This window comes from Amyelois transitella, chromosome 22, assembly GCF_032362555.1.
Source record: "Amyelois transitella isolate CPQ chromosome 22, ilAmyTran1.1, whole genome shotgun sequence".
NCBI classification, from domain to species: Eukaryota; Metazoa; Arthropoda; class Insecta; order Lepidoptera; family Pyralidae; genus Amyelois; species Amyelois transitella.
The window spans coordinates 224,133-250,340 of record NC_083525.1 but is presented as its reverse complement, the minus strand read 5'-3'; the positions used below and the strand labels follow the sequence as shown (position 1 = coordinate 250,340).

The 26,208-nt window shown below is 36.2% G+C and overlaps 1 protein-coding gene across 1 annotated transcript in view; it reads left to right on the top strand.

Moving 5' to 3' along the window:
• Positions 1-9,828: 9,828 nt before the first annotated feature.
• Positions 9,829-26,208, top strand: part of LOC106139257 (TWiK family of potassium channels protein 7) — a 47,599-nt gene continuing 31,219 nt past the window's right edge. The window contains exon 1 of the mRNA XM_013340663.2: positions 9,829-9,864. The gene's annotated coding sequence lies outside the window, so the exon portion shown is untranslated. The remainder of the gene's footprint in view (positions 9,865-26,208) is intronic.

Genomic DNA, 26,208 nt, shown 5'->3' with positions numbered 1-26,208 from the left:
ATGGATGTCGTAAAAGGCGACTAAGGGATAGGCTTACAAACTTGGGATTCTTTTTTAGGCGATGGGCTAGCAACCTGTCACTATTTGAATCTCAATTCTATCATTAAGCCAAATAGCTGAACATGGCCATTCAGTCTTTTCAAGACTGTTGGCTCTGTCTACCCCGCAAGGGATATGGACGTGACCATATGTATGTATGTTAGATGGTGATAATACATCTTCTAAGATAATAGTCGTTCGCCGCGTAAGACCTCGCGATCACCTAAAATTATTACAAAATTTGTTAATATTTCAAACACAACTTAACCAATTTTGATAACCCACGAAATTAAAAATTCTATTGACAGATTCTCTATACATATTCTATTCAACGGGTTATATGTTGTGGTTATGGATAGATCCAAAATTCACAATACTTAATGATGGCATTTGGACAAGTTACTAACGAATCATGTTGCTAACCATTCTTTTTTTGGTTGGTGCCGGGAACGAGAAAAAAGAATAAGATACTCCAACTCTTTCCCATGGATGTCGTAAAAGGCGACTAAGGGATATGCTTATAAACTTGGCTAGCAACCTGTCACTATTTGAATCTCAATTATATCATTAAGCCAAACAGCTGAACGTGGTCTATCAGCCTTTTCAATCCTGTTGGCTCTCTCTACCTCGCAAGGGATATAGACGTGACGTATGCTAACCAATCATCTAAAAGTATAATTCCAATTGGTTATGCTTTATTTTCTTGTCAATCTATCTCCGTAGCAAGAGAAATAACCGGCTCATACAAATTCTTCATCCCATATATAATACTAGGCTTTGTTTGTGTACATGAATTAGAACGACATAGCAACAAAGTAATGTCGAAACAAATTGTCTGTTGGTAACGGGACACGTCACACCGAGCCCGTCCCGCCCGGCTGGGCGTCCCTTACGTGACCGGAATCAGTCGCCGCTCAAACTTAAGAATTGTTTGTTTGAGTTGCAAGACTTATTTCGATTGAAAATTAAAAAAAATTAAATGAAATTAATTACCTAGTTTTCATTAGGATGTAAGGAATTATTTACAGAAGTCAATGAGGTGAATGAGGTTACTAAATCTTGAAATGAGTGTGTGGTTTTGTGAGCAGAGAAAAATAAGAGTACATTGATACATACATACAGTCATGTCTACACCCCTTACGGTAGACAGAGCTAACAGTCTTGATAAGACTGATAGGCCACGTTCAGCTTTTTGGCTTGATGATAGAATTGAGATTCAAATAGTGACAGATTGGCAGCCTATCGCCTAAAAGAAGAATCTGAAGTTTATAAGCCTATCCTTAAGTTGTCTTTTACGACACCCAAGGGAAAGAGATGGAGTAGTTCTATTAATTTTTTTTTAATTGATGCCGGGAATACTTGTTACCTTCCTGTTTATATGGTGAAAGATGACAATCGCTCTATACATACGCCAAATAAATCGTCCAGGTAGATATTTGACTTTAAAAGATTCATATAATAATAATTACAATTCTTAGGAGTACAGGATGTTTGGTAAATTTTCGTTTCATATTTGAGGACATAGTAAATAATTAACATGCTTAGCTTTATAAAATATAAAGCCAACAATAAAATTATTTTAAAGAATAAAAATAAAGTCAATTAGTGCACAGTCTCAGAACGTTTTTACACTGTACCGTCATCCAGCGAGACGGAGGCGGCCGGCACCGCCGCGTAACTCTCGTTGGAATTCGCGTCCCGCGTGGATTTCCACACTTCTTGTTTTTGTAAGATAATTATGTAAAATTGTAGGCCCCTATTTCTTTCTTATTTTTTTTTTGAACCAGAATGAGATACTAAATGACTGAGTGCCCTGTGGTTCCCGGAGCCTATAAAAAAACAATAGGACCACTCCTTCTCGTTTCCATGGATGAAGTAAAAGGCGACTATACGGTAGGCTTATTAACTTGGGATTCTTCTTTTAGGCGATGGGCCAGCAACCTGTCACTATTTGAATCTCAATTCTGTCATTAAGCCAAACAGCTGAACGTGGTCTATCAGTTTTTTCGAGACTGTGGGCTCAGTCTGTGATTATATGTACGAGTAGGAATGAGATACTGAGTGCCCTCTTTCAATATGTAACACGATTTACAAGACACCCTGTATAAGCCATGAAGACGATAATAGGGAGCATTTTATTACGAATAAAATACTGTAAGTAACGTGTGGGATGTTACTAAATATTTCTGTGATTTTTTTTTCCAAGTTCTTTTTTTTAATTTTTATTCAGAGTTCAGGTTGTTTTCACAGAATGTTCTGGATTGTAAAGCTGTTAAAGGAGTTTCACTTTAAGGTTGTTTCGTCTCTCAAAACTTTGCGGTAGGGTCTTAAGATGTTCCTTAAGGGATTTTCAATTGTTCGAGTAAGATTTGAGTGCTTTTTCAAAGTATGTTTTTGTTATCAATAATTGACTATGTAAAATATTTAAATGGAAAATTCATAGAGCAACATTTTACAACTTTAAAGTGAGACAATACTTTGTTGTAGTTAAATGAAATGTAAATTTAAAACGCTTCTAGATATTGCGTCGTCTGGTTTTCGGGACAGAGCTAACAGTCTTCAAGGCTAGCTTATGGCTGTATGGCTTATTATTAGAATTGAGTTTCAAATAGTGACAAGCAATAGCCTTTTTATAAACGACCACATCATTCATTTCTTGTTTTAGTTTTAACAGAGGATAAAGTAATTTAAATTATTTCACAATTTAAAAGAACATTATTGGCTAGTGTTATAGTTTGCCGTGTGGTTCCCGGCACCAATACATAAAAGAATAGGATCACTCCATTTCTTTCCCATGGATGTCGTTAAAGGCGACTAAGGGACAGACCTACAAACTTGGGATTCATTTTTTAAGCGATGGGCTAGCAACCTGTCACTATTTGGATCTCAATTCTATCATTAAGCAAAATAGCTGAACGTGGTCGATCAGTCTTTTCAAGACTGTTGGCTCTGTCTACCCCGCAAGGGATATAGGCGTGACCATATGTATGTATGTATGTTATAGGTTATGTATGTATGTTACCACGACGAAGCCGTGGCGTGCCGCTAGTATCACATATAAACAAGTCACGTAAGATCAAATAAATTGATATGACTCGGTCCTGGTCGCAACGAGTGGTGTCACCGTCACTTGTCTTACCAGATTACCGTCAAGATGGTCGGTCACGTAATTCTTGACCTAGATATCCTTGGAGAGAGTGGAAAGAGGTAGTCTCTGTCTTCCTCTCCGGGAAAGAGGCGTGATTTTATGTATGTATGTATATCCTTGAATTTTGACAAGAGATGAATATGTGTCGTGGTGAAAATAGAAAAAAGAATAGGACCACTCCATTCTTTCCCATTGAGGTCGTAAAAGGTGACTAAGGGATAGGCTTATATAACTGGGATTCCTCCTTTTCTAAAATACGAGCCAGAAAAGTACAAACTTCATTCATTCACATGATCACGTCTATATCTCTCGCGGGGTAGAAATAACTTGCAGTCTTGAAAGAATGATAGGCCACGTTCAGCTGATGGGCATAATGATAGAATTGAGATTCAATGTTAAGTAATAAGTTTGTATCCTACTACTATTATAAAGGCGAAAGTTTGTATGGATGTTTGTTACTCTTTCACGCAAAAACTACTGAACCGATTACCATGAAATTTGGTATGTAGGTAGCTGAAGACCCAGAATAACACATAGGCTACTTTTTATCCCAGAGTTCCCGCGGGATTGATAGGGTTTCCATGCGGACGAAGTCGCGGGCGGCCTCTAGTATTTTCATAATTTAAGGGGTTGATACAAAGTGTCAGTCCAACTCGCTTAATCTGGGTTTCTGGTCGCAAAGACGTCAACAGTAGGATTTTCATATATTAATCAATATACATACATACATATGGTCACGTCTATATCCCTTACGGAGCTGGCAGAGCCAACAGTCTTGAAAAGACTAAATGGCCACGTTCAGCTATTTGGCATAATGACAGAATTGACATTCAAATAGTGACAGGTTGCTAGACCATCCCCTAAAAAAGAATCCAAAGTTTGTAAGCCTATCACTTAGTCGCCTTTTACGACATCCATGGAAAAGTGATGAAGTGGTCCTATACTTTTTTGTATTGGTGCCGGGAACCACACGGCACTTAATCATTATACTAATAACAAAACATTAAAATAATATGTCTGTACATTGAACGATACTCCAGCCTACGTCTAATGTCTAGAAACAGTCTATCAAAGGGAAGACAGGCAATAAATAACTCGTCCTGACCAATTTGAGGGACCGTCGTCCAGAATTGCTTGATTGATAACCGCTCCTACAGGAACATCAATATTATCTGCACCTGCTTCATAGAGGCTAATAACTTAGCTATTAAATAACTCTTGTCGTTCGTACGTTTTTTAACGCAAATTCCACGGCAATTTTCATTTTTTTTTAATACTCTGTCTACCCCGCGAGGGATATAGACGTGACCATATGTATGTATGCATGTACCGTTTTGTTTCTTTGTGTTTTCAAGACTGTTAGCTATGTCTACCGCGCAAGGTATAAAGACGTGTTAACATGTATGTATGTATGTAAGTCTCAATATATCCCGGAATATATAATTGAATGTTTTCAGTGGGTAACCTGTTCATCAAAAATAAGTTTTGTGTAACGCGAATATTGAAGATATTGAGTTTCAATGAATATTTACAAACATATTATAGTCATGTATATATCCCTCGCGGGGCAGACAGAGACAAAAGACCGATTGGCCACATTCAGCTGCTTGTCATAATGAAAGAAATGAGATTCAAATAATGAGATAAAAAAGAATCCCAAAAAGACCCAAGTTTATAAGCATATCCCCTAGCCGCCTTTTACGACATCTATGGGAAAGTGATTGAGTGGTCCAATTTTTTTGTATTGGTGCCGGGAACCACACGGCACGCAGCCATTCAATGAATAACTGAAAAAAATGTTTAACGCGATATCGATACCGGAAACCTATCAATCAAACTTTCAATTTCCGCTTTTGAGAATACTTTTATTGAGTTTTTGGTAAATTGTTTCATGTAACCCAATATATTATTCGATTTATTTCTCGTCCACATTTCTATTTTAAGCTTGGATAATTGTGAAGTTGACGTTATTGAAGTAAATGCTGCAGTGCAGTGTTTGGTACCGCTTCTTCTGCACTGACGCTTTGGAAGCGTCAGTAAATTACTCAAACTAATTAAAGTAATTTATTTGACGATTGGTTGACGTTGACGTGTTGTGAAATCAAAAGATATGACAATTATTTAGTGATGCTGAAATATCAAAAAAAAGCTGTAAGGCTTTACGATGGAATTGAGATTCAAATAGTGACATGTTGCTAGCCTGTCGTTTTAAAATATTCTTGGGATTCTTTTAAGGCGATGGGCTAGTAACCTGTCACTATTTGAATCTCAATTTCATTATAAAACCAAATAGCAGAACGTGGCCATTCAGTCTTTTCAAGACTGTTGGCTCTGTCTACCCCGCAAAGGAATTAGAATAAATGGATGATAGAATTGTGATTCAAATAATGACAGGTTGCTAGCCCATCGCTAAAGGAAGAATCGCAAGTTTATAAAGCAATCCCTTAGTCGCCTTTTACGACATCCGTGGGGAAGAGATGGAGTAATACTATTCTTTTTTCTATTGCCGGGAACCACACGGCACACTATTTTTCCCGTACATATTTTATTTATATATATTAATTCACCAACTTCAGTACTATAAATAGGCGTTGAATCACGACAGTCTGAACGACAGAAACTCAATCATTTAGGCGTTTCGCTCCATTACACTTTCAAACTCCTAATCGACTTATCGATGTTTCAAATCAATAATAATGAGAAATTCTCGCGCTCGGATGTCGACAGAGTTATAATGTCGTCAAATTGTATTTTCACAAGAATATATATATAATTACGTCTTTACACAAAAATTGAATGGACACGTTTAAGATGGAATTGAGATTCAAATAGTGACAGGTTGATAGCCCATCGCCTTCAAGTAGAAACCCAAAGTTTATTATTTTTAGATTAGCGAAACTGACTGTGCTGTGTGGTTCCCGGCACCAGTATAAAAAAAGATTAGGACCACTCCATCACGATCCCATGGATGTCGTAAAAGACGACTAAGGGATAGGCTTATAAACGTGGGATTCTTCTTTTAGGCGATGGGCTAGCAACCTGTCACTGTTTGAATCTTAATTCTATCTTAAAGCCAAATAGCTGAACGTGGCCTGTCAGTCTTTTCAAGACTGTTGGCTCTGTCTAGCCCGCAATGGACATAGACGTGACTGCGCCTGCCTTACATAAGGAGTAGGAGAAGGTAACGACAAAGGCAGGACGGGAGGTCGAGCTGTGTATAAAACTGAATCACCCATTCCATGAGCACGGTCAAAATATCTCCAGAGGAGTGTGTAAGTAGTTTGTTACCGCTTCTTCTGCACTGGCGCTTTGGAAGCGGCAGTAAACTTAGTTTTAAGTAATTTATTTGACGTCAACCAATGTTGTGAGACCAAAAGATACGACAAATATTAGGTGATATGAAGTGTACTATAATAATGAATAATAAATTTTAATTTGAAATGTCTGGGGGCAGAAGAAGCAAAAAGTGTTGTCTTTAGGGCATTTTTCTATTGGGAACGTCCAGTAAATTGATGATCTTAATATTTCAAGATAACAATAAGATTTTCCCCTTTATCACCTTTTACGACGTCCATGAAAAAGAAAATACTCTAAACACCTCGCGGTTGGCAAAGCGGCATCTTTATTATTATTTCTTTTAAGAAATACTCAACCTGTTTGCGCGTAAAATGTGTGACATGTTCATGTTAATTTTAATATTTACTGCTGTTTTTCTCCCAAATAGAATATTAACGCCATGTGTGTATGAAAAACAAAGCCTTTACATCAAATATTAAACAATAATTCCCTTATTCTGCCATTCAAAGCCGAATTCTTCGCAATGTATGTATTTTGAGAATCGCTTATAGCTTCCACGCATGCATTAGGTTTTATACTACGATCTTTTTGCCTTCATTCCTGAACTAGTGACTCGCCCCGGCTTTGCACGGGTAGCATTTTTTACATTATAAACCTTCCTCTGTAATCAGTCACGGAGTAGACAGAGCCAACAATCTTGAAAAGACTGATAGGCCATAGGCTGTTTGGCTTAATAAGAGAATTGAGATTCAAATAGTGACAGATTGCTAGCCCATCGTCAAAAAGAAGAATCCCAAGTTTTATAAGCCTATTCCATAATCACCTTCACGACATCCATGGTAAAGAGATGGAGTGGTCCTGTTTTTTTTTATTGTTCAGAAATTTAATGTATTAATGTAAAAATTTCTTGCATGTTAAAGTTTTCATACAAATATAGGGTATATTTGTATAAAAACTTGAACATGCAAGGAATTCTTAAACCATTACACGTTCTTATCAGTCGTTCCGAAGCAGTGATCTTAAAATGAACATTCCGGGACCAAGCGAATCGGTTCAAAGCGATTCTAGAATTTTATCGAAAACTTTCAATTCTGCTATGATTTTGTTTAAATCTTTTAAGAATAGATTTGTAGGTAGACAAGAACCAAACAAAAGGGTAAGAATTGTATGCTATTTCTTTCTTGCTTCGAGAGCGCTTCATAATTCAGATTCCTATTATTTCTCTTCTTATTCTCGTAGTCAAAGTTTGCCTTTGATTTTACAACTTTAATTATTCCTAAGTTGTTTTACATAAAAATGAGGATTCTGATATATTTGTAAGGCGAACTATAATATTATTTATAATCTACACTTAAAATAAACTATAAATGAAAATAAATAGAAATGTGACTAATTAAATCTATAATACTCGTTTGATGTATATGTCTAAAGACAGGTTAAATGATCTTCACAATCTGATAATATGTTTATGTAAGTATATGTTGACTTTTATATAAAAAGAGAATTGATCGGCGGCTTGGACCACTTGTAAATTACATATGATGTAAATCTGTAAGTTATTCATATAACTAAAACGTTTTATTGAAATCCGTTCATAGCTTTTTGTGTAAAAGAGTTTTAAGAAAACAGACTTATTCTGTAACACAATATTAATGTTCTTGACATGATTATTATCGAACCGATGCTAAAAATGAAGACCAGAACATAATCAAAGTTGAATTTGTACAAATCCGGCCATGTTTCCTAAATAAAGTTAAGTCACGATAACGGCTTTTACGACTGTGGCGTCAAGCGCGCTCCGGGAATTAATTTCGGGATTGTGTGTCTCGTGGCAAAAAGTTCCAGAAATATGTCTTATCTGCAACACTGAATCAAATTAGTGAACTAAATTATTGTGGGCGACGTGGGAGGCAGTCGTTGGCGTTTTGTTGACTTTGAGGATAAGGAGCCTTTGATTAAAATAAAAAAAGTTAGTGCCTTTTCAGGACAGGGCATGATGAGAAACGAACTTTCTCTGATCATCCTGGATCTTGGATGTTTATCTATATAAGTATTTATTATAAATTATAGTATCGTTGAGTAAGTATCTCGTAAGACAAGTTTAGAACTTGCTGCGAGGCTATCTTAATCTGTGTAATTTGTCCCGTATATACTTATTTTTTTTATTTATTCTAACTGTGGCCTTTCAGTCCTTGGTGTGGCGCAAAGACACACTACCCGTAATCCACTTTTTTGAGATATTTTGTTCCTAGTATGCGATTCTATATTTAAAAGGCTTATTGACTAGTTTTTGTTTTGTTTGATGTTTATTACTTAAGTTTCGCATTATTGGTATAATGATTGTATCAATGAACAAAAACTGCCTTTTAAACTACTTCATTATATTATCTCATAATGATCATAGTATTTGGGCGAGTCCAAGATGCCTCTTACAAAATAAGGGATAAAGATATTTTAATAATTTTATGTAAAAAGTAAATAAAATATAATTCTGGCTACATCTGCCGCATTGGTATAGAATATAAATCTGGTAAACAAAGAACATTATTGAAACTATAATAAAATCTGATATAGCAGTTAAATCTTACTTAATTACGTTCTACAGCCTAACGAACCAAGATGAATAGCTTCATAACATTTTGGTTGTGAAATTAATCATTCATTCCAAGTTATTTGGTCGCTAAGTAACCAGAAGCTGAGGAGATACAGAATTTTCTACATTATGTACTTTTAGATAAGGTTGCGATTTGTACAGCGTATGATCGTTAAATTCTGTTGCGAAGTTCTGTAGTAATTCAAGTTTGGAAAACCTATTCTGTATGTGCGTTTGATCCGCGGTAACGCGTCAATTGTATGTCTTTGTTATTAAATTTGGCAGCCACATAAAAACATTCATATATTTTTTACGATCATAGGTAAAAAATTGCTTTATAAAAATATGACTGTAGAATAATTTACATTTATCTCGATGTCGATAAAGATAATTGGAAAGTCTAAAGAAAAAAAAATATTTTGAATAATTATTTATAAAAAAAAATATATATTTTCAGACGCATTCCCGTGGTTTCAGATGAAAAAAGGAAACAAAATGAAATACTACGCTTAGGTACCAAAAGCTACATGGAACACCTAACCCTCTGTCGTTCGCACCCCAATTCTGCCAAAACATTTCAACGATTTTATTTATCCCAAATCCCACGTAACCTCGTCGGGAAGTATTTTCACAAATCGGCCCTTAGCATTTCATTATCAAAGGGCGGTGTTATTCTTTGAAAGTTGTGAAGTTTCGTAGAGTCCCTGATTGAAGTCCCGATGTTTTGTTTACGCTCAATCTTTTGTTCCAGGTGGAAAGAGAAGGCCAATTGAGATTGAAATCGTTTGTGAGTATTGTTTCTTTTATATTTGACTAGATGTTGCCCGCGACTTCGTCCGTGTAAATTTTGTATTTTTCCGCGTAAACTTATTTGCAGGCAAAATCATGCCTTGAGTTCATTCATATGACGATAACTTTTTTTTCGTGAACCGATTTTGATGAAACAAACTTTAAATGTTTTTCTGAGTTAGAAAAGAAAGCAATTGGTGGAAGTTTTAAGTAAATCGGTTCAGTACTTTCGGAGATAAGCGTGATCATACATACAGACAGACAGAAAAAAAAAATTGTTTTCTATTATTCATTCTAAGTGTCCGTCTATCCATTACAGTCAGAAATACCTACTAAATGTACAGACAAAATTTTTTACTGTTTTATTATATGTAGGTATAAATTTGGAGTGAGTGGCGACATCACTAATGTCGTACACCAACTGTCAATCAAAGCGAAGAAAGCACTCTCAGCCAATGGCAGCGAAGATTCTAAATCGCGCAAGTAAAGATTTACTGGGTAGATTCCAATTCAGTCAGTTCACTTTTCAGTTCAGGAATTCAGTTACTGTCAGGTCGGAAGTCAGGTCGAATGGGGAACCTTTTTTACGGACAGCCTCCCGGATCTTCACTCGAAGTGGGATTCCTGGCATAAAAGGTCGCTATCACATCCCTAAAATACGAAATACTAAAATTATCTAGATTAAACCGTAAAGAACGACCTGAAAGTTTCGCAAATAAATTAAATTAGTTTCGAGCAAAACATTGACAACAGAAAAATATTTTGAGAAAACAAAGTGAGCTATCGCTTGATTATGATCAAGTGTGCGAATTTTATGAGATAAATGTTCAACACTAAACATTTCTTGCGAGAAATGACAAATGTGGGAGTTTTTGTGCAATTCTCATACTTATATCTAAATTTATTGTTCGTGTCGCGACGATCACTTGGCCAGTCTAAGCGTAAAGCCGCTAAAGTTATTTACATACATACATTTGATCACGTCTATATCCCTTGTGGGGTAGACAGATCCAACAGCCTTGAAAAGACTGATCGGCCACGTTCAGCTATTTGGCTTATTGATAGAATTGGGATTCAAATAGTGACAGGTTGCTAGCCATCGCCTAAAAAAATAATCCCAAATTTGTAAGCCTATACCTTAATCGCCTTTTACGACATCTATGAGAAAGAGTAGGAGTGACCTTATTTTTTGTATTGGTGCCGGGAACCACACGGCACTTAGACACTGAAAATTTGTTTATAAAAGAAAATATGCTAATATATTTTAGTGGGATTTAAAAAGTAGCGAATGGCCGGCTAATGATTTCCAGCTTAACGCGAAGGATTTTCATAACGACTTTAAAATGTGGGCTAAAATGTAAATTGCAGTTTTGTCTTGCCAACAAAATACACAGGGGATTTTGAAGATTCTGTGACTACTCCACGAACGTAACACACAATCAGCCAATCACAGTGAGAATACGAAGCGCTCAACCAATAGCAGCGGAATGTCTCTGGCGACATCTCAAACGTCACACGCTATTTAGCCTATCACAGCGCGTAAGCTAAATCGCGCAAGCAAAGATTTCACGGACCGAAGCATAAATACAATCTCCTCGACATCGTCGGAGCCGCGGTTCCCCAGGCATGACACCTAGCCTGGCGGAAGATCTTCCCTTTGTGTCGGTCGAGCCCCAACTATCGCTCCCTCCGACAACTCACTTTATAAGAACAATTTTAAATATTATATCTATTTAATCTATTAATCTATACTTCTGTGACCTTTCTTTGCTTATTTGACTGAGCGACCTGTTTGATTCTGTGGTCGATTCTCGCTTCCGAAAAAAAGGCAAAACAAAATGTTTTCTGACATAGCCTTCATTGGCCTGGATCATGCGTGTGTGTTTATTTAAGAATTTCTTATAAAATATATTATAGTATTCTAATATCCAGAACACGTAGGTATATAGAAATGAATAATTTAAAAAATGTTTTCATCGAATTATGCGCAGAATAATTCAATGCACACATTTTAAATCGAAAGTACCCCATTAAAAATAAGCTTTAGAAGACAAAAAGTTCCGATAATTTATACAGTGATCACGCAATTGAGATACGAAAGAGATTAATGCTGATAAACCTGAACCTCATCCAATATCTTACAGTACTTTTTGCGTAAACCTATTAATTATAGCCACTAATGAATCCTTTCTCGAATATCGCAACCCTATCGGCCCGCAATCGAGTTACAAGCGACGGTCATGAGATCAGAGATATGAGGAGATAAGTTTTGGTAATTAAAGATTATTCACTCAAAGTTACAGATATAGCTCTTATATTTTTCTCTTATATTTTTTTATTTTGTCCCCTCATCAGACGGCTGCCATAATAAAAGAAATCAAACCATCAGTGATGACGCCTGCGGCGGATAATTATTTGTTCAATTTAAAAAGCATAATTAAATCAATTCTTCTGTTATTGCTTAGATTAAACCTTCAGGTAAATCCTACTAATATTATAAATGCGAAAGTTTGTGACTATGTCTTTCATTCATTGCATCAAAAACTACTGAACCGATTATGATGAATGATGATGATAATTTGGTATGTGGGTAGCTGAAGACCCAGAATAACACATAGGCTACTGTTTATCCCAGTGTTCCCGTGGGATTGATTGGGTTTCCATGCGGACGAAGTCGCGGGCGACCTCTAGTAAAATATACAGATATCCATCATAAATTAACTTATTCTCGTTTTAATTATAGCTTATATTTTTAAATTGACAAAAAGTTATTTGCTTCACGTATTGACAAGTTATTATTATTAAAATTTACAGGTAATCTCATCAATAATTCTAGGTTTCGCGTAAAATGTTTCGTAGAAACTTTAGGAAGACATCATTCTTTATTGCCTCACGCAAAGATTTTTTAACTACCTATAACTCAGGTTTATCAATTTGGTATCCATTCATTTCTTTGATCTAATGCCAGCCCATTCTATCGAAGATAGCGCAAATCATTCAATTGAGGTCGCGGCCTAATTTCCTCAGAGTTTTGAGAGAGAGCGCCTCATTTTCTCCGTATCATTCGCCGCGTCACTCATTCTTCCAGTTCAATGAAAGAAGTAGGTTATTAGGTGTATTCATTCATATCATTTGATTACATATTTGGAAAAATTAAATTAACGCATAATATCATCTTTATTTTGCCGTGTGGTTCCCGGCACCAATGGAAAGTAAGGTAGAACGAAATATTTTACTACTTCCATTTCGACGTTAGTTCCTTAGGATTAGATTTCTTTTTAACACAGCATAAAAGAATTTCATGATTCTTAAGAAGAAATACGCTTTTATTATCTTTATATTTACTGTACTCGTTTTCCGTGTGGTTCCCGGCACAAATATAAAAAGAATAGGACCATTCCATCTCTTTCCCATAGATGCCGTAAAAGGCGACTAAAGGGTAGGCTCATATACTTAGTATTCCTCTTTTAGGCTAGCAACCTGTTACTATTTGAATATCAATTCTATCATTAAACCAAACAGCTGGGCGTGGCCTTTTAGTATTTCAATAATTGGCTCTCCCTACCCCGCAAAGGATATAAACGTGATTATAATGTCATATTTTATCGTCTCTTTCATTATGACATTTTCCTTATCAGGTATAGGTACCGTATTGTACATGTCCTTCTTGCTTTTGAGTCAGCTAACTTAACCACTCCGCCATCGCTTCATTTGTTTGTTGTATGATACATAAATCATGCTTAAACTCAGCCTTTGTTATTGTTCCTTTTAAGACACAGGTGAGAGGGCAAACAGGCCCTTTCGAGCGTGGGCGCCTTTTGTCCTCCTTGCAATGTCATCTGTTGTGTTTAAGTCCAGTGTTTGGTGTCTAGTTTATAATCTGTTTAAAACTTTTGGGTGTATTTACACTTTGACATATTGCTGGAACACATAACGTGACGCTGTGGGCTTAAGGAAAAGGAACTGTGAGTAATCCCACTAATATTATACGAGTAAATGCGAAAGTTTGTGAGTATGTCAATATGGATGTTTGTTACTCTTTCACGCTAAATCTACTGAACCGATTACGATGTTTGGTATGTAGATCACGAATCACGAAGTTATATTTATAGATAGGTAGGGTGTCTATGCGGACGAAGTCGCGGGCGGTCTCTAGCCACTTATAGTTTAGAAAATGTGGATCAAGAAAGTAAGCCTACGAAATGTGTCTAACTTTTTACCAAATTTCGAATGACTTCTAAATAGTAGATGTTAAGAGTATCCGTAATCGTCGAATACGCATTCAAAATTCAAATTCAAATTTTTTATTAATTATTATAGGATACATCATATCGCTTAATAATTGACAAATCTTTTGGTTTCACAACATTGGTTGACGTCACATAAATTATTTAAAACTAAGTTTAATGCCGCTTCCAAGGCGTCAGTGCAGAAGAAGCGGTAACAAACTGCACTGCACAAACAACAACATTAAAAGAGTAATGAGTGTGAAGGATACGGGTGTGATCTGTAAGGATCGTAGCAGGTAGCATAGTCTCTGCCTACCCAAATGGGCATGATAATATGTACATATATAGGCCTTCTTGTTCTTCCACCTGCGCCGTTTTGATCTAAGATTTGGGGAGTCAGATATTACACGAACCGAAACCCGCCTATTCTCCGAAACCATTGTATGGATCATGGAAAAATCTGGAAAAGGTGAATGTGCCTATTGTCTTAGTCGCCTTTTACGACATTAATGTGAAAGCGACAAAGTGGTCCTATTTTAAAGTGCCCCACGGCATTGATTCTGTCCACGCCAAAGAAAAAAAATGTGGTGTATGTTTGTGTTTAAAAAGTATATTACACTCTTAATTACTATTTCAATATTGACACTCTTAATAACTTTTTTTTTAATAAACGGGACAAATTACACAGATTGAGTTAGCCTTTAACTAAGTTCGAGACTTGTGTTACGAGATACTTACACAACGATACCGTATTTTATTTTAAATACTTATATAGATACACATCCATGACCCAGGTCAATCAGAAAATGCCCTGGCCGGGATTCGAACCCGGGACCTCCGGTGTCACACACAAGCGTACTACCGCTGCGCCACAGAGGCCGTCAATTACTATTTTAATATTACACTCTTAATAACTTTCTTTCTATTATCACATTTCTTTATCCTCTTAATCCTAAAACATCGTTATCACTCTCATTCAACAATGGGCTCTCAAATGAAAAATGTAAATTACCACAATGAATACTAAACTTCGTGACACTCATCGCCTCACCCGATAATTAATCAAACTTTGAAAGGCATTTTTTTCACCAAATTACCCGAGTTTAATCCGAGGACAAATTGTTATCTAAAGCTATTCATAGCGGTTAAATAGATATGTATATTTAAGTTATATAGGAGATTAAAATTTAATCTCCTATAGTAATTTAATGACACTAATCAATCATGATCGATGAATTAAACTTTTTTGCTAACAATCATTCGTCAGTGTTGAGAACTACTAACCTATGCTTATTTCGGAGGTTACAAACATACATATATCGCGATCAGCGTGCCGTGTGGTTCTCGGCACCAATACAAAAAGAATAGGACCACTCCATCTCTTTCCCATGGATGTCGTAAAAGGCGACTAAGGGATAGGCTTATAAAATTGCGATCCTTTTTTTAGGCGATGGGCTAGCAACGTGTCACTATTTGGATCTCAATTCCATCATTAAGTCGGGCAGCTGAACGTGGCCATTCAGTCTTTTCGGGACTGTTCTGTCTACCCTGTAAGGGATATAGACGTGACTGTATGTATGTTGATTATACACTATCGCATTAGATTAAGTCTGTAATGGTAGATGTAAGAAAGTAAATAAAATAAATAAACGCCTAGTCTGGCCGGAGATCTTCCCTTTATGGCGGTCGAGCCCCAACTATCGCCCCGCCTAAAATGAATTTGAGATTCTGATAGTGACAGGTTGTTAGCTCATCGCCTAAAGCCAAGATTATAAGACATTCTCTTCATCAACTTTTAATTACAATTTGCACGGGAGCACTCGGAACATGCTTCTGAAAACATTTTATTTCTTGCTAATCTTTATTACATTAAATCAGTTCTATTATCTAAAAGGTTGGATTTCTTATTGATTGCCTTGCACTTACATCAACTCTTCAGACAAATGTCCAACACTGGGTCAGGCGAGGGTTGGAGTTACATTATTCATATGGCCATCCTTCAGAGATTGTCGCGGGTAGAGTACGAATCTTGAACTGGTTGTTTAGAAGTTACATACATACTTACACACACATATGATCACGTCTACATCCCTTGCGGAGTAGACTGAGCCAACGGTAAAAATGACTGATAGGTCACGTTCAGCTGTTTGGGTTAATGATAGAATTGAGATTCAAATAGTGACAGGTTGCTAGCCTATCGCCCCTAAATGTGGCCTTTCAGTCTTTTAAAAACTGTCGGCTCTGTCTACCCCCTCAAAGGGATAATGATATGATTGTGTTGTATATAAGTGTGTATTTCAACGGTAATAATCACTTGTTATTTGTCGCCTTCAATGTTGCTATTCAATAATTAGTCTTCGGAGTGATTTCTAAAGCTTAAGTAATTTAATTTAAACTTCATTATAATAATACTTTGTACGTCAAATTATTGTTATTAAATATATATCTACCTAATGCAATTTGAGAACTTTATTAATAGGCTTAGATACAAAGTAATATTCAATTGATTTGGATTAACTGTACTTAGTTTCATAACAGTATAATATAAACAAGAGGCTTTTACAGTGCGACATTAATTAAAATTGTACGTAATTAAATATTTCATTCCATAATTAATAATTTTGTTATTACGTCAAAATCCTTTTGATAGTATACTATAATTAAGAATATAATACCTTTCCACTTATAACTCGCTCGTCAGAAATATTTCCAAATTAAATAATTTGAAATACTTATTTGTGTGTATACAAAATTAAAATTTAATCAAAATGTCCGACTATTTTTAGCGCGGTGGGAATTGTCAAAAGATTCATAGTCTGTGTAAATCTGACAGGTTTTGTTTATTGATTTTCGTTGCAAATCATAAATACAAATTCTTTTAATACATCAATTAATTTTAATAAAAAAATAATGACAATATAAAAATATAATTCAGTTCTTCACAAGCACTGTGAAGTGAGACGCAAGTTAGTTAGGCCTGTGGAGAAAGATACCGTCCCACGATTAATACTAGGTCTGTAAGTATGGTGCCGTGTGGTTACCGGCACCAATACAAAAAAGAATAGGACCACTCCATCTCTTTCCCATGGATGTCGTAAAAGGCGACTAAGGGATAGGCTTACAAACTTGGGATTCTTTTTTAGGCGATGGGCTAGCAACCTGTCACTAGTTGAATCTCAATTATATCGTTAAGCCAAATAGCTGAAGGTGCCATTCAGTCTTTTCAAGACTGTTGGCTCTGTCTACCCCGCAAGGGACATAGACGTGACCATATGTATGTATGTACTATAAGTATCTTATGTTTATGTATAAATTCATGAATGTCAAATGCAAGACAATTTTGAAAATGCCGCAGAGTGGTTTGTCCCACCGCTTCCCTTAGGAATGCACTAGCTAGCTACTAGAGCGGATTTCTTCAAATTCCCACGGGAATGGAAAGTGATAGTGTAATAGTTGAAAAATACCTTTCCACTTAATTTCACACGGGCGGAGCCGCGGACTTACACTAGTTATAAACTAATTTCATCCGTCAATAAGTACACGGCAAAATACTCCCACATTCTTAATGTAAGTTGTAAAATGTTTGGAAATTTATAGTCTTGAATATTTATAGTTCTCCCTTGCGGGGTAGACAGAGCCTTGAAGGGACTGATAGGCCACGTTCAGCTGTGTGCCTTTATGATATAATTGCAATTCAAGTAGTGACAGCTTGTTAGCCTGTTGCCTAAAAGAATCCTAAATTTATAAGCCTATCCTTTAGATCGCCTTTTACGACATCAATGGACCCTTAGTTTATAGGCCTATCCCTTGATCGCCTTTTACGAAATCCATGGTAAAAAGATGGAGTGGTTCTATTCTTTTTTCTCTCGGTGCTGGGAACCACACGGCACATATTTATCTAACTAAATATAGATTCCAGTTACTACAGAACCAATGACTGTATAAAAAACATCTATTGTCTATCTGTCTTCTACGTCGCAATGATATCTTCTCTTTATTTATTTTCGTCTTTGTTTGATGTAGTTTATTTGATCCTTTTGTCCTTTAGTAGCTTCGGGCATCGGCCATTTTCCTAGAACTATTTTTTGGGGAAAACAATCTCATTGATGTATCAAACAAAACTATTGACAAATTTGCTTCATTAGGTCAGTCAGATAAATAATGTTTATTGGATATAATTATTTACAGTGAACGCGCGACGCCGTTTTCACCGCGCGAGAAACTAGTTAGCTGTCCCGTTCCTGCCGTCATAAGAAAAAGCGAAACAGCGATAGTTTTTCGCGCGATAAAAAGTAATGATTGCGGATATTAGGATTTATTGTAGGCTAACGGTAGCTCAAAATGTGATTATTGGAAATTTGTTATATTTTTTAAACTATTACATACATATGTATATATATAATCACGTCTATATCCCTTTCGGGTAGATAGAGCTAACAGTCTTGAAAATACTGATAGGTGACGTTCAGCTTTTCGGCTTATTGATAGAATTGAGATTCATATAAAGTGACAGGTTGCAAGCCCGTCGTCTAAAAGAATATTCCCAAGTTTATAAGCCTATTTTATTTTAATATTTTTGTAATTATTATTCCGATATTAATGCGGCTTTCTCAGATGTGCTTGCTCGCCGTAACAGTTTACTGACAACTTTAATTTTTTTTATAATCTGAATGATTCCCAGTGTTGCCCTCTTAGAAGGGTGTGGGGAGATTTTTTTTATAAACCAGTTTAATAGTAATACCAATTACAGATTATAAAAAATTTAAGGTTGCCAGTAAACTGTTACAACGAGCGAAGTCGCAGACAACAGCCTCTAAGGACTAAGTAAAGACCTCAATTATTATGCAGACGAGTCTCACGTGAAACTACTACAATATTATGTTAGTAATAACACGTTTGCTTATTATTTATAGCACCAAAAGCCGTGTATAATTTAGTTATAAATCAGGCTGTGTTCTCGTGATTTCAGCATGTACCTGAATTATTAAAGCTAATTTATTCATATCGAGAGTAAGTTTAGAAACCCAGTTTTTACACCCGCGCTAATTTAGCGCCGCCTACAAAAGAATACAGGCTTCTCGAATATTCAAAGTTTTTACCGGGATGTAAAGTATCCTATGTCCTGCAGAGTCCTAAAGAGACTGGCTCTTTAATTATTTTTACGCATAATTTCAAGAAGATTGGTTCGATAGATAACGTGTGGAGAGAAAAGAAAGAAATAAACAAACTTACTTTCCTATTTATTTAGTTGGGATTATACTCTGTCACAGAAATCTACAGCAAATTATTACAACTCGAATTCTCAGCATCGGTAACTTTACATACATATAATTACGTATATATGCCTTGCGGGGTAGACAGAGCCTAATAGGCCCGTTGAATGCCTGATTGGCCCATTCGGCTTAATGATTTTACGACATCCATGGAAGCGAAATGGAGTAGTCCCATTAATTTTTTTTTATTGGCGCCGGGAACCACACGGTACTTTACATTTGATGAAATAAACAATTTTCGCAATTATATTAGTTATTAGCAGTTTTTTACGATCTTTAAACATTATCAAGGTTTAAGTTTTAGTCTAAATCGAATCGAAAGTGAAAAATCGTATTTTGTGGAAATTAACCACTAGTAAGCCGACAGATATCGGCAGCCCGCTTCCGTCTTGCAGCTCTGTTCCGGCACTAAGTGCTGTACCCGGGGGTGAGGGGGTAGGGGGGTACTAAATGGACGACCTGGGCTTACAGATACTTACTGGCTAGAGGTTTGAAACTATCACGTTTTCGCCCGCGGGACACTGAAAGATAGATTAATCATTTATTAGCTTTAAATTGATCACATTTTGAAAATAAAATTAAGAAAAGAAGTCTATCTTCTTCCTCCTGGCTTTAGTCCCGGTTGGATCCTCATAGCTCTGGAGAGGAGCCCGGAGTTTGCCTTTGACCATGGATCCTAGATTGGGCGAGTCAGGTTTTTACACGAAGCGTATCTGACTGTATGCAGGTAAACCTAACCCGTATTGGATCCATGGTTACACATCCTGTTAAAGACGGTAAAACACTCTATAAAAAGTAAAACTTAGATAAGAAAATAAACTGGGGATGATCTTGGAATGAAGTAAAACTGAACTTTGGTTTAACTTTAAATATGCACTGTAATAAACCGCTGAACTTACTGATAGAGATAGATATAACATTGTAAAAAAGAATCAAATGCACACTTAAAAATTTTCTTTTTTTTTGTAACTGGCCAGTTATGTCACATTCTAAACAAAACAGAAAAAAGGTTGCACAATACAATTAAACACATCCAGTTGCCTGAATGTGCAGGTTTCCTCACGATGTTTTCCCTCACCCTAAGAACATCGGGAAGTATAGAAAAAACTATATTTACGTACATAAATCATGTATATATCCCTTGCGAGGTATACAGAGCCAACAGCCCCGTAAAGACTGAAAGATTACGTTCAGCTGTATGGCTCAATATTTATACGTACATACAAAAAAATTGTGTAACAATGTGTCAATGTATCCTTTGGAAATTGAAAATAGATTAGAAATGAGGTTTAAAAATGAACTATAAAAGTGGGACAGGCCTGCCTCGTCGAACTTTCAAGGACCAAATTTCAATGTCTTGAAAAAGGGAGATGTTAGGAGTACCCGTAATCGTCGAATATGCATGAAAAGAGTAATGAGTGTGGAGGAAGCGGGAGAGGTCTGTAAGGATCGTAGCAAGTGGAAATCCATAGTCTCTGCCCACCCCAATGGGAAACAGGCGTGATGGTTTGTATGTATGAGGTTTCAAAGAGGACAATTCAAACAGCAATTATTATGTTATGATGAATGTTCAACTCGCAATTATCTTACAGTCTCATCAAACCTCTTGTATAAACAGTTCATTTGAGTCTGAGAACGTAATGTTCCAGCGTTTGTGCTACAAATCAGATAACATGCATTTAACCACTAAAAGATGCGCGATGTGTTGGTAACAAAATAGTTATTATTGATTGGGTGTTTCCATGCAACAAATTTAACACTCCAGCAATTTGTTGGTCGACGAAACAGGTAGTGTTTTAATAAAAACAATTTAGATTAATGATGATTGGATGACTTAATGATGGTACGGAACCCTTAGTTCGCGAGTACGACTCGCACTTGCCTGTTTTTTACACAGATTAAAATGACGACACAGTTCAATTCGACGTTAATCCTATCATTAATTAATTTTTAAATTTTTTCAATAACTTTTTAATCTTTAAGCTTTTAAATCCCTTGTTTGAACAGTTTGTTCCAGCAGATGTTAGCCAGAAACTCAATTTTCCAGCGTTTGTGCTGCAAACCAGATAATTGGCAACATTCAGCGACTCCAGGGATTGCCAGTCCTGCGTCCACATAGGTTAATAACCTTGTTGTTTCGACCAACAGGTTTGGTGCACTCATTTATGGTTTTAAAGTTTATTCATACATACATATGGTCACGTCTATATCCCTTGCGGGGTAGACAGAGACTGTAGGGGTAGCAGTCTTGAAAAGACTGAATGGCCTCGTTCAGCTATTTAGCTTAGCGATCGAATTGAGATTCAACTAGTGACAGGTTGCTAGCCCATCGCCTAAAAAAGAATCCCAAGTCTGTAAGCCTATCCCTTACTCACCTTTTACGATATCCATGGGAAAGAGATGGAGTGGTTCTATTCTTTTTTGTATTGGTGCCGGGAACCACACGGCAAGTAAAGTTTATTCATCGTAACGTCATTAAGCGATACATTGTATCCTTTTTTAACATAAATCTGGTTCTTCATAGAATTTGCATAATATATAACTAGGTAATCTTAGCTGACGCTAAGTCAGGTTTCATTATGACTGCTCCTACACTCATACCCTTAATGATTCAAATTAACACCTTTGTTTCAACCGAGAGAAATTATTCTAATTAATAACAAAGAGCACATCTTGTTTCATTCAAATTTTTAAAAGAAAACTCTTCCAAATTAATTCCCTTTGATGTGCCGCAGATGAAGGGGCAAGGAATACAAAGGACTCATCAGGGTTATGAAGTTATTTTTTACAGAATTTCATCATAATTTAATGAAAACTTATTATTGTGTTCGAGATTTTTCATAATTTTAATGAATATTTGGCTGTTTAATTTCTTTAGAATGATTTTATTTTGTATTTTATTATTACGCACAAAAGTAAAGTGTGGTTCCCGGCACCAAAACAAAAAAGAATAGGACTACTCCATCTCTTTCCCATAGATGTTGTGAAAGGCGACTAAAATAGGCTTACAAACTTGGGATTCTTTTTAGGCGATGAGCTAGCAGCATGTGACTATTTGAATCTCAATTCCATCATAAAGCCAAACAGCTGAACGTGGCCTATCAGTCTTTTCAAGATTGTTGGCTCTGTCTACCCCACAAGGGATATGGACGTGACTATATGTATGTATGTATAGACAAACAAGCAGACAATACAGAATTACAAGTATCTTGTTACCTATAGAGATTAAAGTTCAAAATTTCAGATACGAAATGTATAGCGGATAATAATTTTGCTAATTACAGTTAGTTGAGCTCCCGTATCGATTAAAATTTTACACAGAACAAATAGTTTCGGCGGCATGTGAATGGCGCACAGCGATAGGCATCCTCATAACTTATTCAGAAGAATGGCGAGCTAACAAGGCTGTAATCTCTGCGGGCCTAACCTGTGTCATACATATTGGATGAGACCACTTGCTCACACTTAGCTGTGGTCTGTACTTGAGTCTAGGGTTCCTACATTGACATGCAATATTTAATGATGTCTTTTTTAATAAAAAGGCCTGAAATGATTTAATTTTTTTATTCATTTAAGCTTCATTTGACAAAATACTAATGTACAGCGCACTTTATGCTAGAAGCATTAGGTATCTGCGAGTCAACCATTGTTTTCAACTATAATTTGGAATGTTTCAGGGGAAGTCTTCGAGGAACGGGTGTTTGGACGTTACTTTTATTGGACCAGGGGACGTCCTGGTGAAAAGTAAAATCAAAGATTTTCTAAATCAACAAACAACTTAATTAAAGAGTTATTTCTATGTTAACATACATACATACATATAAATAGTTACGTCTATCTTGTCTTGAAAACACTGAAATACAACGCTCAGCTGTAAGGTTTAATGATGGAATTTGATGTAGTCAAATAGTGATACACATGACAAGGAGAATCCCAAGTTTATTATCATTTCCCTTAGACGCCATTTACGACTTTCATGGGAACAACGTGGAGTCGTCCTATTTTTGGGCGATGAGATAGCAACCTGTCACTATTTGAATCTCAACTCTATAATTAAGGTATACAGCTGAATGTGACCTTTCGCTCTTTTCAAGACTGTTGGCTCTGTCTACCCCGCAAGGGATATAGAGGTGATTATATGTATGAATGTATGTTTAACGTATAGTTTCCTGTTCGAACTGAAGCTTTTGTTTTACAATACAGGTAACTTAAAGCCACGACAGGATCCAAAATTTGTAACACAATGTGTTCTAACAATATATAATGACTTAACAATACTTCCTTACTGTCTTCTGAGAGATGATATAAGACGCTTACAAAAGGTTTTATAATGATGACAGATTGTGTATCGTGTAGTCATCAATTAGCATTGTATTTGTGATAAGGGAAAATAGGCTGCAAACTGACATACAAATACATATAATCACGTCCATATCCCTTGCGAGGTAGGCAGAGTCAACAGTCTCAAAAAGACTGATAGGTCACATTTAGCAGTTTGTTTAATGATAGAATTGAGATTAAAATAGTGACAGGTTGCTAGTCTGTCGCCGAAAGGAAGAATCCCAAGTTTATAAGCCTATCCTTTAGTCGCCTTTGTATGTATGTATATCTATCTGTTATACTGTCATGGATAAATTAATATTTAGATGACAAAATCTATCAAATTATATGACACACATAGAATTTATTGGAAACTAGCTGTGCCCGCGACTTCGTCCGCATGGAATAGTTATTTTGGGCATCATTAAAGCCCTCAAGGATGAATAATTTTCCCAGTTTTTTTCACATTCTCCATTATTTCTTCGCTCCTTATAGTTGCAGCGAGATGTTATATAGCCTAAAGCCTTCCTCGATAAATGGTCTATTCGACACAAAAAGAACTTTTCAATTCGAACCAGTTCCTGAGATAAGCGCCTTCAAACAAACAAACAAACAAACTCTTCAGCTTTATAATATCAGAATAAATTCCTAAAAAATGCTAGTAAAGCCCATTTATCTACAAGTTTGTCTGTTTGTCCATACATTTGGTTGATCAATGATACCGTCATTATATATCCATGTGAGTGACTCACGACATCCCCCGACTCCCGTCATTACCACTAACGATCCCACACGTTCCCCCTTCCTGGAGCCCGTCACGCGAACACAGCATAAAAAAATGCATTTACTCTCAGTTGAAAAATTATGATGAGAGCCGTGTGGAGGCGAAATTACGTACAATAAATATAAAATAAATAAATAAATATAAATATATACGGGACAAATTACACAGATTGAGTTAGCCTCGAAGTAAGTTCGAAACTTGTGTTACGAGATACTAACTCAACGATACTATATTTTATAATAAATACTTATATAGATAAACATCCAAGACACAGGCCAATCGGAGAATGTTCTTTTCTCATCATGCCCTGGCCGGGATTCGAACCCGAGACCTCCGGTGACACAGACAAGCGCACTACCGCTGCGCCACAGAGACCGTCGTAGTACAATAAATAAACACTAGCTGATGTTCGCGACTCAACAATTATACTACCGCCGAGCTTGCATGAATAGAGTTATGAATGTGGATGAAGCGAAGGAAGTATGCAGAGATCGTGGCAAGTGGTAAGATGTAGTCTCTGCCTACCCTTCTGGGAAAAAGGCGTGATTTATTGTATGTATGTATGTATATAAAAAAGCCCGTGTAAAGTACTTCATAAAACTTATTTTACAAGGCACAATATAGCCTGTTAGGAAGCAAAAGTATCACCACTAGGTAGTTCTTACTAAAAATGAAACTCTCAAACTCACCGCATACTCTAAAAATTAGTCTCACAATTTTACTTAAAAATTTTGTTTAAAACTCTGAAATTCTTAAAAGGCGGTTAACATTTTAAAGTTTGTTTAACGACTTTCATCTCGAGGCGACAGTGGCGAGCTTAACGTGACTTTCGAAGCTCTGAGAAGCTTTGTCAAAGTAAAGAATATAGTTTACTAGCTGTTACTCTTAATTTAGATTGTAGTAAAATGCTGCAGTGTAGTTTGTTCCGCCGCTTCTTCTACGCATGCGCTTTGGAAGCGGTAGGAGTTATAATTAAATTTAAGTGATGTGACGTCAATAAGTGATACCTTGTATCCAATTTTGAAAATAAATCTATTCTATTCTATTCTAAACCGCAACGAATTTAAAAACAAAAGCGACGAAATTATCACCTCTTATAAAAAGCAACGGATTGAACGTCACCTACAAAAAGAGAAGAATTTAGCGGCACCTAGCTAAAAAAAAAACAGGTTTTTCGCAAACCCCACGGGAACTGTATTTTTTACCGGGATGAAAGATACCCTATGCCCTTCTCCAGGCTCTTAATTATATATACGCAACATTAAAAAAATAGTTAAGTAGATAAATCATGATGAGGTAACAAACAAATTAACTTAACTAACTAACCAATTTATTACATACCTACATATGGTCACGTCTATATCCCTTGCGGGGTAGACAGAGCCACCAGTCCTTAAAAGAGTGAATGGCCACGTTCAGCTATTTGGCTTAATGATAGAATTGAGATTCAAATAGTGTTAGGTTGCTAACCTATCGAATAAAAAAGAATCCCAAGTTTGTAACCCTATCCCTTAGTCGCCTTTTACGACATCCATGGGAAAGAGATAGAGTGGTCCTATTATTTTTAACCAATTTATTTTATATCGATATAGTAAAAGACGGTTAAGTGATAGATACTTATAAACTTGGGATTCTTCTTTTAGGCGACAGGCAAGCAACCTGTCACTATTTGAATCTCAATTCTATCATTAAGCCAAATAGCTGAACGTGGCCTATCAGACTTTATAAGACAGTTG